This window comes from Equus caballus, chromosome 24 (assembly GCF_041296265.1).
Source record: "Equus caballus isolate H_3958 breed thoroughbred chromosome 24, TB-T2T, whole genome shotgun sequence".
NCBI lineage: Eukaryota > Metazoa > Chordata > Mammalia > Perissodactyla > Equidae > Equus > Equus caballus.
The window spans coordinates 46,065,291-46,084,141 of record NC_091707.1 but is presented as its reverse complement, the minus strand read 5'-3'; positions in this window follow the sequence as shown (position 1 = coordinate 46,084,141).

Genomic DNA, 18,851 nt, shown 5'->3' with positions numbered 1-18,851 from the left:
GCCCCAACAGTGTCTACCACATGTATTAAAACCTGTGGACAGGACAGAAAATAGATATTTCAGATATGAGTCCCAAATTCCAAGGGCAGACACTTCAAATCGCAGTAGCTGGTTTGCAATGGAGCTGCTTCTCACACGGGCAACTCTACGCAGCCGGCAGTGGTAGAGATTCACATACTTAGTCACGTTTCTCAACAACGGCTGGTGACTCCCTGGGCGATGCTGGGAGGCCAGCTGCTGTGCAATCTTATGTCCCTGCTGCACTTGCCCCTCTCCTCCTGCTGCCCTTGAGGGGTGGGGGCAGGACTGCTCCCAAGGCACGTCTGAACTGAAGCAGCTAACAAGCCTCTTTCTTATTCCCCCTGTGTCTGGCTGACCCCCTCTTCTCTTTGGCTGATGACTGGAGAGGTAGACACAGTTCTCATCGAGAGGGCTACATAATCGAGGGCTAGATTCTGTGACACAAATACTGTCAGAACGTCATGAAAGTGGAGGTTAATTAGGACTGGAGGGGCCACGCCACGGAAGGCTTCTGGGAGGAGATGGGACTTCATTTTGGCCTTGAAAATCAGCAGAATTCGGACAGGTAGAAGAGACCAGGAAGGGCATCCTGGCAGAGGGAAACAGATTGGGCAAAGGCAGAGAGGTGAGACCTGACATGCGCTTTTATGGCACAAGTCAAAGACCAGCTTAGCTGACGTGGAGAATCGCAGCACAAAAGCCTGACTGTTGGTCGCCCTGGGTCTGAAAACTGGGTCATGGTCTTAAGCTGTCTCCCCACGCCCCCTCACTTCAGCTTCTTTCTGATTCTCTGCCCAATTCCCCACTCAGACTTGCTTTCCATCAAGCCGTGGCGTGCGCTGGACCATCCCCCTAATTAATACGTGCCAGGTTCCATGAGCTGACAAGCTTTCAATACAAAGAAACAAATGATACAAGCCAGGACGGAAAAGCAGAACGAAATAAAGACAGCAGGGGGTGTTCTGAGCGAACGGCATCGCGGAACAGGCAAATTTCAGGGACTTTTTGGATAAGGGGAAACCTGATGTGTTAATTAGGAGTCTATTTCAGTAACAGGACTGCTCAGAGAAAGGTAATGAAAGAAAGAAAAGGGGCAGAATGGAAGTTACGGTGGAAGGAGAGAGGAGAGTTTATTCTTCTCTGTCGTCTTCTGGATGTCTGCGGCCTGTTGGCTCCGTAAGACAGCGGACTTACTTAGCCTTTTGCATCTTGTGGAGCACCATGAATAAAGAGCTTAGGGTATAAATAACAACGCGGTTCCCGCCCCCAGGACCCAGTTCAACACGAAGTATTGCAGTCTTCTCAGCTCCAGCTGGTGGTGGATTTGGGCTTTTCAGGACACATCTACTCAGAAGAACTGTCCACTCCTGAGATGGGCCAATAGAAGGATCCGAAAGAAGAGAAAGTGCAGCAAGGAAGGGAGGCCCAAAGCACCCACCATGAGGAAAGTGGGCTTATGAGCCCAAGGCCGTCATCCAGTTCCCCTGCCTGGCGGAGGGGATCAGAGCCCGGCCCTGGAATCAGACAGATGTAGTCCTAACCCCAGCTGGGCCACTTGCTTGCTCCATGGTCAGGCCTTCCAGCTGGAGCTGCTGAGCCGAAAAAAGACAGTCTATCTTTTTCACTGCTGCCAGATTGATTTTCCCACAGTGCAGCTTCGAACCTATCTTTCTGCTCTTCACCATTGGCACTGGCACTGGCTCCCGGTTGCATAGTGGAGTCAGTCCACTGCAGGCTTTGGGGACTGAGTGAGTTCATTAACCTCCTACAACTCACTCTCCTCTTCTGTGGAGTGAGGAGGATGATAGGCACTGCATTGTTGGGCTGCTGTAAAAATTAAAGAAGATAATCCATATAAAGCACTTGGGACATAATACGTGCTCAGTTAATGTTAATTTTCATTATTGGTTGAGGGACTAATTGAGTGCAAAGCCAGCTCTTCACCTGCTAGCTATATGATCTTGGGCAAATTTCCTAATTTCTCTATGCCTCAGTTTCTTACCTGTAGACAAAGTTGTTGAGAGGATGAGTTAATGCATACAGAGCATCTTGACCAGTCGTTGGTGCTCAATACATTTTAATTTTATATTATTATGATGTCACTATCAGCAGCAGCACCAGCAGCATCATCATTTAGATCTGGGAGAAAAAAGAAGTATTTTGGGAATATGCTTATTGCAAACAGTCCCTGAGGTTGCTCTGGAGTCAGTGAGTGGAAGAAGACACTGGACACTCTCCACAGAGACTCTGCAGGCCCCTGGGAGGAGGGGACATTTATGACCAGGGAGGGGCTTCAGGGTACTGAGTGTGCCTGTTGCCTCCATCTGTTTTCTCCTGGCCTCTCTGGATGTGATGCTGGGCACACTCCCATCCCAGTCCAACTGGAAGTGGGGTAAACCTTCCCAGATCAGCCTGTGGCGGTCCAAGTGGTTAAGTAAAGAACTTGCGCTCTCTCTGCTGTCATGGGTGTCCCTCACAGAAAGTTCGTTATATGGACCTGAGGTGGACTTGTTGACAGTCTCCTCTCCTTCCCATTCTGATGAGAATGGGTAACGTTACACCCATTTTGCATAATGTCACTAAGACTGTCAAACATATAGCCACTCCGTTGCCAAAGGGGTGGGTATGCAACCCAAGCAGGGTGAATCTAAATCATTATAGGGGGTTTGTATGAGAGCTGGGGGTCAGGATGGAGTTTTGGGGGAGTTACTCTCTCTTGCCCTGGGATCAAGAGAGCTAAGGAACATGGGAGTCTGGATACGCCAGGGGATTCTTGCTGCCATGTTGGAGAGATTCTATCTGGGAGTGAAGTCAAGACAAAGTCCTTATGTCGTTACTTGAGCCACTTGATATAGCCATGCCTGAAGGCAGTCACCCCCAGACCTCCCAGGAACCTAGGAGGTTCCAGACCTCCCTAAAGCTGATTGGGTTGGGTTTCAGTCACCCGTGCTAATACACTGCCTTTATTGGCAACCATGAGAACTGTGCTTGGCATACATTAAACTTATTTCTATTAGGAATAATTAGATGAAAAAAAAAAGTTGTGGGGAGTTACCTAGGAGTAGGAAATACAAAACTGAGATACAACAGAAGGCAGAGAAGAAGGACTGAAGCCTTGGGAAAGATCAAGGTAGCTGTGGGGAAGTAAACAAGGGCTGGAGAGCAGCCAGCTGAGTCTCAGAGGAGGAAGTGAGGGAATGAGCTCACATGTAAGAGGAGCAGACAGCACAGGCGACGCCCGGAGTTTATCGTGGACATGGATAAGGACCTAAATAACCTTCTATGTGGTGGCGCAAAGTTGGGAAGTCACTACTTGGCTACCCTGAGCTAATTAACTAAAAATTCCCCAAAGCATCTAAATCACAAAAGTCAGTGTGGGCTTGGATTCTCACAGCCCTGGGTTCAAGGCCAGCTTTGGTATGTTCAGGCTGAGGGACATTAGGGCAGTTATTTGACATCTCTGAGCCTCAGTTTCCATTTCTGTACCATAGGGATAGTATTGCCTTTCCCCCGTAATAAGTAATGAGGCTAGTATTTTATTCTAGTTACTCTGTACCCTGGGGACCACAATAGGACATGAGAGAGCAAGCCAACAAATCCATGCCAAGAAGTACAAAACACATTGAATATGTGGATGAGGAATCAGACAGACAAAACTTTTTAGCATAAGTGTTGATTTACAAGCATATCACTGTAAAACCAAAGGGGAAGCCAATCCTGAAAAGTGTCCAGATGGTAAAAGACGGGAAATGGAAAAGTATGCAGTACTCCTTATGAATAATTTCAAATCTATAAAATAGTATTAATGCTATTTTTATTTTGCTATTTTTATAGTTTCCTTTTAGTAAAAAAAAAAATGTTTTAAGAAGTTGCATAAGTCCTTTTTTCCATTAGGCACTACCCTCTTTTGTCATACTAGCTGTTTCAGGGCTCTAGCTAGTAAGTTTGACACAGAGTTGAGGATGGTGGCATTCTCCCATTTCCATCAAAGGACAAAGCTGCAGGGTCTCGATTCCTAACTTCTAGAATAGCAAGGAAATAGGATTCTCTGGCTGGACTACTGGTGATGATTAGTCCTCCTATATTAGTCACTGTTGTCCAGAGAAAAAGAACCAATTGGAAGATAGATAGTTAGATATAGATAGATAGATAGATAGATGATAGATAGATAGACGATAGATATCTCCTTTATCACTATAGATAGATGATAGCTATATCTATACAAATCTAGATCTATCTATCTATCAGTCAATCAATCTATCTATCTATCCATTTTATCCATGGGGTAAGGAGGAAAGAGATCCAAGGGGTAATGGAGTGAGAGAGAAAGATTTATTTTAAGAAATTGGCTCACACGAGTACAAAGGCTGGCAAGTCCAAAATCTGCAGAGTAGGCCAACAGGCTGGGGAAGAGCTGCAGTTCAAGTCTAAAGGCCAAGTCTGTTGGCAGAACTCCCTCTTCCTCTGGAGAGGGCAGTCTTTTTTCTATTAAGGCCTTCAACTGAGGGATTGAGGCCCACCCACAATATGGAGGGTAATCTGCTTTATTCAAAATCCGCTGATTTAAATGTTAATCTTATCTGAAATACATTCTCATAGAAACATCTAGGATAACGTTTGACCACATGTCTGGGTACTGTGACCTAGTCAAATTGACAAATGAAATTAACCATCACACTTCCTCAAATGGTTTTTGGACTACTGACTTTCCAAATGAGGCCCTGGGGGGACATGAGCAGAGCTGCTGCTGAGTGTCTGTGAGACACCATCAGCAAAACCAAAGCCTCATGTCCCTACGACATGAGACTCCCTCAAATAACCAAGGTGAAGGTGTTGGATAGCAATGGGGAACTTCAGTCATGGAGAGCTGAGCCTTTATATTAAAATGACCACATCTGCATCCACAACCTAGGTAGGCCTGGGGATATTTAGATTACAATTTCTTCTTAACTAGGTAGATCCTGAAGACTTGTCTATTTATCTTCATACCCAGAGACCAGCATATGCTAGAACAGGGTACAGATATTCAGTAATTGTTCAATGAGTAAGCATTCACAAATGTTGTATACCTAGTAGTGACATAAATAAGTGTCTTACTCATTAGAGGTTGAATTGGAAATAGACACTATGACTCTTGTTAGTCGAGGGGTCCGTGTGCAAGACCTTGACAGCAGCCACCTGCAGTAATAGAAGCCCCACCTAGAGTCTCAGTTCCACTTCCGTCCTTGGGGCCTTAGGAGAGTCTACCACCCTCTCTAGGATTCTCTTTCATGGTTTGTAAAATTAGAAGTTTAGACCAGATGATCTGTGAGGTTTCTTCCAGCTCTCATGTCTACAATTCAGTAAGATCATCCAGATAATGACCAAACACCAGGATATGGTGTATGGAATTCATAGTGATAAATGGAGATTCCAGGAAAGATGCCAACTGACACTCTTGTTCCACCTTCTCTACTTGATTTCAGGGCAATTGACTCTTGGAAAAACCAGACCAGGTGAATGACTCTTTACCATTCCTGGATTTCACTATCTTTTAATAAACTGATAGTTCTAATGTTTAAAGAGGTGTTTTACAATTACCTAAAATTATAAAGTATAAACACACAAAAAGAAGAAAGTTAAGATCCCATAATCCCGAAGTCCAGTGATTACCTCTGTTAACTTTTTGGTATATATCCTTCCAGATGTTTTCTATGAACATATATGCAATTTTGCTTGTCAAATCATGTTATATATCACTAGTTCTAAGTTTTGATCTTTTGGGATTTTAGGACCAATCTTCCTTCCTTGTTTGTTTCTTGGTTATGTTTCTTTTCTTCAGTCTCTAAAGTCTCCTCACAATGGTATCTCAGATTCTGGTTTTATTGTAAACAGTGTGAATAAGAGAGGGGGCGGGGCAGGGCTCAGGCTGGGGGAGAAAGTTCGGGTCAAAATAGAGAGAGCTCTTGAGAGGGTCAAAGTAGGAAGGATTTTTACCCAGGTGAACTCTCCCTCATTAGCGGATTGAATTGTACCTCCCCAAAAGATGCGTCCTACCCCTGATACTTGTGAATGTCACCTTCTTTGGAAAGGAGGTCCTTGCAGATGCAACTAAGTCAAGGATCTTAAAGTCATCCTGGATAAGACTTTTGCATATCTGCAGATGGTGGGGCCCTAACATGCGATGACTGGTGTCCTTATAAGAGAAAGTAGAAGATTTGAGACATAGACTCAGAGACACACAGAGGGGAAGGCTATGTCTGCACAGGGAGTAGAAATCACGGTGATGTGTCTACAAGCCAAAGAATGCCAAAGATTGCTGAGAACCTCCAGAAGCTAGGAGAAAGGTATGGAACCAATTCTCCCCCAGAGCCTCCAGAAGGAATCAGCTCTGCCAACACCTTGATGTTGGACTTCTGGCCCCCAGAACTGTGAGAGAGTAAGTTTCTGTTGTTGTACGCCACCAAGTTGGTGGTACTTTCTTATGGCAGCCCTAAGATGCTAATACACTCTCAATATCTCAGGTTCTCTTCTTTCATTTTGTTCTTGTTTCCTGACTTGTCTGGTGAGCCATTGAATGCTTTTTCAGCAGACTTAAGAAGTCAGTCTTGGTAAGTGGGGTCAGACCTACTTCAGTTTCCTGAACAAGACTGTCATTGGAGTTTTTCCCAAAATAAGAACTATATGATGCATAAATAGGGCCCCCTGGCTCCAAAAGTACAAACTGATAAGGACAGTTTAAGTCTCTAAGCAAAACTCCAACAGCGATTTCTAGTTTACAAAGTATTTAAACCAAAGACCATTAGAATCATCAAAATAAAAATAAAGCCACGACATCACCAACTCGCAGTATCAACTCTAAAGTCATCTCCATGCAGGAGAGCACTGGGATTCCATTAGAGACACACCTAAATAATTAAGGCTCATCTCTTCTCTTTAGTCCAACTGTTATTGCTGCTGATAATCGCTGGGGAGATACCAAAGGCAATAGTGTGCACTGCACAGAGAGAATTCTGTTCTAAATAAAAATCAATTTTGCTCATAAACACTATATTTTAGAAGAGTTCTTTAGATCTGCTTAGCTATTTTTCTGCCCTGTATTAGCACTACATGAAGCAAAATCTTAGTGTATTTACCCTTCCTTTCATTATTAAGCCAGCCGAAAAAAATGCATGTCACACTTTCTAAGAAAAGTTGCTTGGGAAGGTGAGAGGCTGTGTCATCTGCTCGGGCGTAGTCCCATACAATGACTGGGGTCTCTAACAACTGAGAGTTGATTCATTTGGAAGCAGTATTAGGGGCTAACATTTGACATACCAGTTTTCAACTTTGTGCTTTAAACTATAGCAACAATGAATTTCATGTGGTTTAAATTTCAAAAGTGAATTTTGTTTTCAGGAAATTTTCTATTGTGCTAACAGCTTTTATTTTACTTAAACTGTCATTCATTTTGAATGAAATTTATAAACTGTACTAATGGCAATTTAGATCCACCCGAAGTGGGGAAACGAAGGTTACAGGAGAGTAATGAGAACATTCATTCAACAGATTTTTATTTTGTGTTTTTTTAGTTTCTTCCATGAATCAGGCCGCTGTGCTGAGGGCAGGGACACCAGAGACAAGCAGGAGAGAGTTCTAGCCCTCAGCGTAGTCCAGCAGGAGAGTCAGACAACTCTAACGAAGTGGGACCATGGTGGGGTGCATGCTGGCACCAGGGCAGCCCCGAAGAGGGTGCCCAGCCTCAGCTGAGAGAATGCTTCAGAGGTGGCGCCATCTTAGTAGGAACCTGAAGAGTCTGTCAGAGCTGAGAGGTGGGAAAGGAAGGTGAACAAGAGGGAACCACATATGCAAAGGCCAACAGCTTTGGAGATCATAGAAAATTTGAGAAAGCAAAAAATAGAGCAGGAGGGTGGGAATATGGAGGTTGAGGAGTGGGGAAAACCACAGAGTGATGAAGTCCCTCAGAGGAGTAGGAGCTGGATGTCAAAGGCCTTGGATGTCAGGTCGAGAAGTGTGCCCTTTTTCTTGAGGGGACTGGGAAAGCCACTAAAAAGTTTTGAGCATGATGTGGTGTGACTAGATTTGTGTGCCACAGTCAGGATGACAGTAAAACAGGGGAGAAAGACAAAAGAAAGGCTAAGGAAATAAAGCTCAGTTGCACCAGTCTTATTAGGGAGCAAAGCACACTAACTAAAATGGCAGACGCCACTTTTATTAAGTAAAGGGTGACCACATCATTAGCGGAACTCTCCCAGACACATTTTGTCTATAATAAAAAACCCAAGTAACTTAATCATAAAAGCTGTAAAAAATAAACTATTATTCTGACTCTAGTACCTGAAAACAACGAAATACGAGACTTTAGCTTCTTTCCTTACTCTGAAAACACTGTGTGGCTAAGGTACTTGGCATTAAAAGGAACCATCTTTCATTTCCTCTACTTGTAGTAGGCAGGCCTAACGAAGGGTGATGTTTGAACATTTCAAACCAAATTCCCTCAGTGGAGGACGTTAAGCAACTTGTTATTTTAAGCAATTTAGACAGATATTTGCATATACAAGCAAGCACATTCTTTCAACCAGCCCATTATACAACGTCACTTATCCCTGCAGGTAATAAACTGCTATAAATGCAGAATTAGGTATAATCCAGGGTTCTCTGTGCATGCACTGTAGTCAGACCAATAAGAAATAAACATACTTGTTGGGAACAATAGCTGCCTTTCACTTCACTTACCTCTTATGAATTATTTCTGCTCTCAATTCCAAATCAGGAAAAAAACATCGTATTTCCTAACTCATGCTATCAGATAAGCAGCAGAAGAGCTAATAAAATTGATAGCAACTGTACAGAATTGTGTTGGGGTGAGACATGTGGTAAATATCTGGCAGATTATCTAAAAATAGAGCATTCTATATGTTCCCCTTTTCTTCTTTCCCCACTTCCTATTCAAGGCATCTCATTCATTCATTCATTCATTCACTCATTCCAACAATTTTTCAAGGCTTCTTCTATAGCCATGTTTTGAATGTTAAAGGTGGGATTTCATGTCAGACAAAGTACATTCCTGACCTCCAACAGCTGACAATTCCAACTGAGGAGGTGGAATTCTTAATGGTGCTTTAGAAAAGGACGGTTTTTATGTGGCACCGATCTACACCTCTTCTCAGTTCTAAGCACAAACTTTGGAGCCAGGCTGTCCAGGAGTGAATCTCAGCCCTGCCACTCACAAGTGTCAGACCTTGGCAAGTTATTTGTCCTCTATGAGCCTCATCTTTCTCAGCCGAAATGGAAATTCTAATAGAGGCTACCTAATATGGTTGTTGTGAAGATTAAATAAATTAAGATTTGTAAAGTGCCTAAAAAAGGCCTGGCACATAGTAAGGACTCCATCAGTTTTTGTTATTATCATAAATGCCTGGAGTTCCTGCCTAGGAATCATGCATTGTGTGACTACTATGTGCAGGGTAATGCCCTCGCTGCCACACGGGGACCCAAAGGTGAGCATTGTATTCCAGCCTGTAGACATAACCTGTACACAGATAACCATAGATAAGGCAGATGTGTTCAAGCCCATAGGCCAACTGCAGAATGTTAGTATTAGTTATCTATTGATGTGTAACAAATTGCCACAAACTTAGTGGCTTGAAACAACATATATTTATTATCTCATAGCTTCTATGGGTCAGGGATCTGGGCTTAACTGAGCTGAGTCCTCTTTTCAGGGTCTCTCACAGACGGCTATCAGTGTATTGGCCAGGGTTGTGTTCTCATCCAAAGGGTCAACTGGGAAAAGATCCTCTTCCAAACTCACGTTGGCAGAATTCAGTTTCTTGAGGGCTGTTGGACTGAAGGCCTCAGACCTTCGCTGGCTGGTGGCTAGAGGCCTCCCTCAGTTCCTTGCCATGTAGGCCTCTCAAACATGGAAGCTTGCTTTATCAAAGCATGCAATACAAAATGCAATAGAGAGAGTCTACTAGCAAGATGAAAGTCACAATCTTATATAACCTAATCACAGAAGGTAATAATCTGCTCAGGGTAGTGAGGGAAGCAAAACTCTCCACAGCACCCATCTCTCTGGTGCTCTGAGCTTGCATGAGCTGTGGCCCCCATCAACACACGTGGGGGCCCAGCCTCTCTATGTCTCCCCAGTGGTTTCTTCAGAGTTAGATTCTGAGTGGCAGGCAGAAGCTCAACTTACTTTACTATTTTATCAGCAACTGGAAGCTCTATGCCAGTTGTTCATATATTAGTATTAGCTCCTGTAGCACTTGTGGTACTCTGTCTAGATCCCCATGAGCTCCCATTATTGGTTGAGTGTACCCATCCCCAGTTTCTATAGGCTTTGCTCCCAAGCCTTTGTAACTTTCTTCAGAGAGTTACTCTTGGTGCCCTGGAACCACTTCACTCAGATGCCTCCAGAACCAAAAGAGCCTGGGAACTTACAAATCCCCATGGGGGCCTGTAGCTAGTGACTGACTGGTGCAGAAGTGTAAGAACCTAGCTCCCTTACTTTCAGGCAGGATAAACTCTGCTGTGTAATTTATTCTCAAAAGCTTCTTGCGAGTTCAGGTTGAGTCTGGAAATTTACCTGAAATCACAACCTTGCTTGGCAAATTTTTGTTCCCTATCCTGCTTTTCCTACACCCCATACCAATGTCTCCTGGAGTAACTTGCTTAATAAATTACTTGTACACAAATCCTTTCCTCAGGGTCTGCCTCTGGGGAACCTGCCTAAGACGGTTGGTGCCACAAATAGTCCCAGGAAGCTGACTTTAAGCATGGGATTCAGGATGCGGCTCATTCACCAGCAAGACAAAAATGGGGATCCCATCCATGACAGTAGGTGGCATTCTGGATTTTTTAAATATTTGTTAGAAATTCAGCACATCTTTATAAAGAAGAAAATTGCATACAATAATATCTCAGTCTACTTAAATTTAAGAACATATATACAAGTAAACCTTTAGTTAGTACTATACGATGAAGCATCAAGAAAGCAGAATTCTTTTAATGTACCTAACACTACTTGTGGGATCCTGTCTCTTCATATCATTGCAGTTACTAAGACTTTCACTCTTGGTGAATTGTGATGGGGTACAGATGGAAGGGAATGCCTTGGCTTGTGCAATATCTTTAGTTTTTGAGAAATATAGAGGAAATGATATTTATAAGGACTAGGTAAGTGGGTGGAATTGGGCTTGAGAAGGTCCAGAACATATGAGTAAACTGCATGAAGTGGGGACCCAGACCCACCAACCAATGCATCTCCATCAGCTCACACCTATGGGTTTCCCCTATGACCAGCTGATAGAGGAAAGATCCCAAGTCTAGTTCACAGATGGGCTGACTCAGCATGCTGGTGCAAACTGAACACAGACAGCTGCTGCACTGTAGCCCCACCCAGAGGGGGCTCTGAAGAGACCAATGAGGATAAATCATTGTCATAGGCGTAGCTTTGGGCACTGTACCTGGTGATCCAATTTGTATGGGGAGAGGGGTGGCCCAAGGTAAAGATATAGACAGACTTCTGTGCAGTAGCAAATGACTCCACTAGTTGGTCATGGGACTGGAAGGAGCACAATTGGAAGATGGGGGATGTAGGGGAGAAGAATTTGCTACCCCAAAATGTGTCTCTTTGACTTGATTATTCTTGAGAACAGAAGACCCAGGAAGAAACTTTGACCTTCCCCCTAACTACCTAAAAGAATTTAAGATAGAAGGCCTGTTCCAGGCGGGAGCTATCACCATAGACAACTACAGCATAATATGAACTAGGTGTGGTAGACAGGGAGGAACCTAGCAAGGCCCATTAGATCAAAGTCCTCTCCATGTCCCATTGTCTCTATGTGGCATGGCAAACATCTGCTTTTCCATCCTCATATGAATTGCCTTTGTCCCCTGCGAAGTCCCAAACCACTACGTAGCCCCAACATCCTCTTTTGCCTTTAGCTGAAGATGATATTGAAGGAGGTGACTTTGGCCATTTTGGTGAGTTAGTCAGTTTTCCTGGGGCTCTCTCCTGTATACATGTTATTATATTTGTTTATTGTATATTGTAGTATTTGTTTGATTTTTCTTCTGTTCATCTTTCTCCTATCAACTGATTTTTAGACCAGCCAGAAGAACCCAGAAGAGTAGAGAAAAATTTCTTCCTCCTCTACAGGGAAAAGGAGGTTTGGGGGAAGAGCACCTATGGGCGTGACAATCTTTGTGTGGCACATTAATGCCTGCCAGAGAGCATTCACTGCAGAAGAGGCATTAAGCAACCAGGTGGGCAGAATGACTCCCTCCAGTAGAGTCAGCCAGCCTTTGCCAGTAGCTACCTTAGTCCTTGTCCAAAAGGCTCATGAATGTAGTAGCTACAGTGACAGAAATGGAGGCTGTGCATGAGTCCAACAGCATGGGCTCCTTCTCACGAAAGCTGATCTAGCTGTTGTCACTGCTGAATGTTTGCCCTGTCAACAACAGAGATTGACTTTGAGTCCCCACAGTAGTGCCATTCCTGCAGGAGACCAACCAGAGACTCAGTGGCAAGCTAATTATGTAGGACCCCTTTCACCCCGGAAATGGCAATATTTTGTTCTCACTGAGATTGATACAAATTCACTGTATGAACTTGCCTTTCCTGCCCGCAGCACCTTGGCAAGATCCACTATTTGAGAACTCAGAATATCTGATTTACTGACGCAGAATCCCACAAAACATTCTTTGCCCATTTTTTTTGGCAAAACAGGTAGGGTAATGGGCACATGACTATGCGATCCACCAACCCCACAACATACCACACCATTCAGAAGCTTGTAGCATGATATATTGTAATCAACTCCAGAAGGTATAGGCAGGTACTAACTTAGAAATGGTACCCTATAAGGTGAAGGCACGATTGTTCAGGATACAGTATGTGCCTTAAACTGATAGCCATCATATCGTGTTACACCTCCAGTGAGTTGAAGACAAGGGTCTGGGAACCAAGGGGTGGAAAGAGCACTAGCCAGGCTCACTATCACCCTCAGTGACCTCTTGGGGAATGCATCCTTCCCATCCTCACAAATCTAGGCCATTAGGTCTACAAGTTCTAGTTCCCAGAGGGAAAATGCTTCACACGAGGGGACACAGGAAGACTCTCACTAAACTCAAAGCTACAGCTGCAGTCCTATCATCTTGGACTCTGTGTGGGCAAGAAGGCAATCACCATACCGGCAGAGGTAATTGTTTCTGACCATCATGAGAAGGTAGCGCTGCTGTTACACACTGGAGGAGAAATATGTTTGGCACTCAGCTGATCCACTGAAATCGCTCTTGCTTTTCCTGTGCCCAGTTTTAACTGGAAATAGGCAAGTGTAGCAACCACTACCTGATAATGACACGGTAGTAAGGAGCTCAGACCTCTCAAGGATGAAGATTTGGGTTACTCCACCAGGCAAGCCACCTAGATTGGCAGAGGGCCAGCTGAGGATAAGGGGAATCTAGAATGGATGGGAGAGAAGAGAGATGATGAATATTATATAACCTTGGGACCAGCTGCAGCAGCAAGGGCTGTGGTTTGTCCCACTAGGTTTGTGACCAGTTACAATCTTGAATATGCTGTGACAAGATGGAGTAGGCTTAACGTGAGAATGTGTGGATCTGAGTAATGCAAGGAGTGGACTATAGTGGATGCTTTCGGTGTTCTGCCCAAATCCCTTCAGATCCCCTTTACTGACTGGTCCACTGTACCCATCCCCCAGCTTCCAGGTGCTTCTCTCCTAATGGCTCACACCTCCAACCTCTGTCCTGGAACTACCTCCCCTTAATCTGGAGGAGCCACCTCACCCAGACTCACTCCAGAACCAGAAGTGCTGGGTTTTACGTCCTCCACCCCCTCCAGGAAGGCCCATAGCCAGTGACCGACTGGTGCAGGGATATAAAACTGCAGCTCCCTTGCCTGAAGGTGGGATCAACTCACTGTGTAATTTGTGCTCCAGAGCTGCCTTTGGATCAAGCTGAGGCTGGAACTTGACCTTAAATTGTTCCCTTGCTTGCCTTCTCCTCCCACCCTATTCTGCTTCCCTTACTCCCTTGCTAGTTTCTCGCGGAAGCACATCTTCAATAAATTGCTTGCACGCACATCCCTGATGACAGAAGACAATTCCCTAGCAGAATATAAACTCTTTGAGGACACTGGGGGAAAAAATCTTTAATCTCCTACAGTATCTAGCCCAGCCTGGAGTACCTGTCCGGAGTAAATATGGGTTTTGGCAAATTCTTTGGTTCAGATTCTCTTCCTTTAGTAAGAATCTGAGGCTTCTGAGTGGTGCTGGCTTTAGTATATTTCAGAGCAGGACTTCTGTAAATTTTCAGTGACACACCAAGGTAAACCGTATGTCCCAGGTTTTTTGGACAATCCTGATTTGTCTTTCAATTCCCTTGTCAGATCATTTCCAGACAGTGTGTCCTCGTTGGCGTGGACGTCTGTGTATTTGGACAGCAAAAGGGACGATGTGCTAGCCAAGAGGCAGCTGAGGGGGGACACTTCAGCATTATAAGAAAAGCAGAGATCTTGAAGTTAAGCAAGACCGGACCTCAAATCCTGGCTTCACCCCAACCAGCTGTGTGACCTTGGCCACATCTTCTTCATGCTCCTTCTACACAGGACTGAACAGGAGTTAACGGATGCAGAGTGCCTAAGGTGGCTCCTTGATACAGTAAAGCACAAGAAATGGTTCCTTTCGGAGGGGGGAGAAGGAGGGGTAAAGGGCCCCTCAGTGGAATTTGGGGACGTTACCGTCCTTAGGAGAGCCAGCCTGCGAAGAGGCACTGCCAAAGTGTTGTCGTTCATTTTTCCTCCCAGGACACAATACTTGTAAGCCACAAGGAAAAGAGGACGTCATCTCTGCCGGAAGGACTGGCCTAGACCAAGAAGGGCCCCAGACGCTTGCCCACCACGCGTCTCCTCGACCGCCTCTCGCGACCCTCCCCCACCTCCGTCTCGGCAGGGCTGAAGTAGGTGAAGGGTGGAAGCCAAGAGACGGCGCAGCGGAGGCGGACGCCCGTCGCCGGTTTCCTAGCAACGCCCGCCCCGCCCCGTCCCGCCTGGCGTGACGCGCCGGCGCCGGGAAGCGGAGGGCGGGCCGCCGTTGCCATGGCAGCGCGGCCGCCGCGCCCGACGCCGGCGGCGCCTGCGGGATGCGCGGGCTAGGCGCCCCGCGTGGGCGGCCGGGCGGCGTCCCCTCCTCACCCGCCGGGACCAAAGCACGCGCTCGCTGGTCGCCGCGGGGGACCCGAACCGGCTCCAAGTGTGGCCGGGCCGCGACGTCTGGTGGCTCCCACTCCCTCCCCGGGGGCCTGGAGTTAGCGGCCTGGAGGCTTTCCAGTTTGTCTCGTGGGGACGGAGTCGGTCGTCCGGGCCAGGTCTAGGCAGAGTGTGTTGCTTTGGTTTTGGAATCTTGTCGGACCTTTTTTCCCACCTACGCGGGAGACGTGTACGCGCACACACAAACACACACACAGACACGCGGCTTAGCGTCCCGTCCTCTTCTTTCAAGTGTTTCACGTAAAGGATCTTTAATTTGTGAAGAGAATCTGCAGAAAACGGAGCGGCTTCCAAAATCAGCCTTTTAAAATAACACAAAATAAGTATGTTTCTCGAGGGCCATTTTAAACTGAAAACGTCCATGCCTGGAAGGGTATTCTGAATCTTTACTTGAATTTGCATTCTTCTGAATCCCTCTCTGCAATGAGCTGCGTTTGGAGAATTCAGTTGTAGGGTATTAAATTTAAACGTCTATCCCTCTAGCTAGTGTTATGATTGCTTTGCTAAAAGACCCACTCACAAAGACAAAGCCAAACGGCTCTCAGTCATTCTCTGGCTTGAGAGTATTTTTAACAGAGGCGGAGTCAGTCACGTGTTTGTGAGTTTAATCAAATTGACAAGGGCTCTGAGCTCGAAAAGCTTGCTCTCTAATGCGAGGACAGCATTAGGTACATAGATGCCTTCTCTTCGGACTTATTTGAATCAGAGCTTTTCGAATGGAATCTTCTCTTGCATATATTTTTCTGATCTGCTGCAACAGGAAAATTTAAATCAAAATCCTATTTCTTATATTCATTTTTATGGTAAATGTGTCTAGGCTGAGATTATGCCTTTTCTTGATCAACAGGGAAATGCGCAGCAATCACTGTGAATTGAGCACCTTGCTGATTGAGCAACACTTGAACCTGGAGGCAAGAACGACCATAATTTTGGAATGAGAATCCTCCACAATGTATTTCTCAAGCATATTCTCAGCTAACCTTTTTCCACTCCAAAAGATCATTCACTTGGAACTTTGTCATTCTTTGCTTTGTCAGAGTGTTTAATCTCTTAGAAAACCACTTTCACATACTTTTTAGTTTGAAAACGTGATTGTAGTTGGGCAAGTGATCATATAATTTATATATATTCTACAATTTTATATATATATATATATATGTTCTCTTGCTCCTAGGCCGTTTTTTCCCAGTTTCAAAACAGAACTTTTGGGGCCAGCCCAGTGGCGCAGTGGTTGGGTTTGCACTGTTCGCTTCAGTCACCCGGGATTCTCGGTTCGGATCCCAGGTGGGGTGCACCGATTGTCAAGCTATGCTGTGGCAGGCACCCCACATATAAAGTAGAGGAAGGTGGGCACAGATGTTAGCTCAGGGCCAGTCTTTCTCAGCAAAAAAAGGTGGATTGGCGGCAGATGTTAGCTCAGAGCTAATCTTCCTCCAAAAAATAATTGCAAAAGTAATTAAAAAGAAAAACAGAACTTTTTATTTGTGTGGTAGAGAATAGAGGATAAATTCTGAAAGATAAATCCAAGATCTGAAAATAATAGTTTCATGTTTAGCACTGTTGGGGGAAAAACCCTATGAAATTATGTGTACCTAATAACTTTTTTGTGCATGAGGCAAATCATGAAATATTCTGCTGCAGATTTGGTAGTTTAAATGTTACAGTAGCAGCAACAGTAACAATGAATTTTATAATAAAATAATAGCATTTGCAAACATTATTTTTTATTTGGTAGTTTTCCTAGTGTCTGACTATTCATCATCATCTTAAAGTTCTTTTCACAGGGGTTGTCAGTATGAGCCCAGACCAACTTGATTGTAGGTTGTTGGTAAGGGTCTACTATGCCTGGTGTGGCAAATAGAACTGACCAGATCAACTGTTTAACTGGTTGGTTGTTCTCTGTAGATAGAAGTTTAGTTATACACATGCGTTAGCCCAGCCCTCACTGCTTAGAATCCATTGACCACTTTGGAGAGTTAGACACCAGGGGAGCCCATAGGATTTATTGCATGCCCTACTTTATTAATAATATTCGAATGTTGAGAACCTTGCTAGATTCTCCGCATAATTTGCTAATGTGTAAATGATGTCCGTACAGCCACTCCAGTTAGTTTCATTTTACAGGGTTTCTAGCTTATCATTTATGGTTATTGTTTCCTCAGGAACCTAATATTTATCAAACACGAGATCCATTTCGCAGGCTCATCTCTTCTTCATTTCCAAATAATCAGTGACCTTAAGCTTTGAGCATCTTAGCGTTATTACCAGCCTCTTATCTAATCCTGAATTAAACTCGATTTACTGCTTTATCTATCTATATATTACTTTAATCTTTTAGAGGCTTATCATAATATGGACTCTTTAATGAAATATCTTATCATAAGAATAAACCAACCTTTCTCCATTTTTCCAGATTCCTCTACTTTTGCTCACTTACCCTTATACCTCTATCATTCTTCAAATATTCCTGTTTCACAGTTTCATTTCTTATACAATGGAATAAACCAAAATACTTATGTTGTGCTACAGAAATGACTATGTTACCACAAAATGTGGGATGTTCTCGTTTAGGCCTTAACATCTCATGTTTAGCTCCCCTGATCTCAGTAAAATATAAATGCTTCTGTTGCCAGAAGACTCCCCCATCCTGAAATCTTAAAATATTTTTTTCCCAACAAGTTGTAAGGCCACCTAATATTCTCAAGTCATTCCTTTGGATTCAAAGAGGCAATATAGTGTAGTAGTTAGGAGACAAGACTCTGGACTCAGACCAAGACTCAAGTCCTAGTTCTAACACTAGCTGTGTGACCTTAATCAAGTTTTTTTAACCTCTCTAGGCCTCAGCTTCCTCATCTATAAAATGGAGATAGTAGCAGTTAACTTATTAGTTTCGGGGAATTTTAAGGATTAAATGACATAACTCTTGTAAAGTTCTTGGCATGCAGTCAACACTCAATAAATGCCAGGATTGGCTATCATCATCGTTATTATAATCAATACTAAAACATTGTTTCCACTGTCACAACTTAACTTGAATTAGTTTGTTAGCTTAGACTATGCACAGATAGACAAGATCCTGACAGGATGTAAAACACAGTTTTATCAAGGAGAGGAAGGGCACAGGAGAAGGGAAAAGTCCAGAGCATGAGCCAGTGGCTGGAGGGGAGTGAGCATAGATGTCTTGGAAGCTAAAGCATAGCACGGGATCACCGGGAACCTTAGGAGATAAAGTGGAATGAAAAATAGAGCTAAAGTAGAATGGTGTTCATAAAATTAGTCATGACGTAGTCAGACAAAGCCGCGAGAGATAGGATTTTTAAGTATATATAAGATTATGAGACCTACCATATAGGAAAAATATGAAAAAAGGGAGGATTCTGACGCATACTAAAGACTTTAGACCTAGAGGGGAAGATTTTTTATCAGTCGTGGTTCCCTGGCAGAGATCAGAATCCACTCTAGGGAGCTGAAGCAGAAAGAAGTTATTAGAGGGTGATAAATGGCTTCCAGGCTTGTTTTTAGGATTGAGGACACTCTCTAGGTTGAGCTTCAGGAC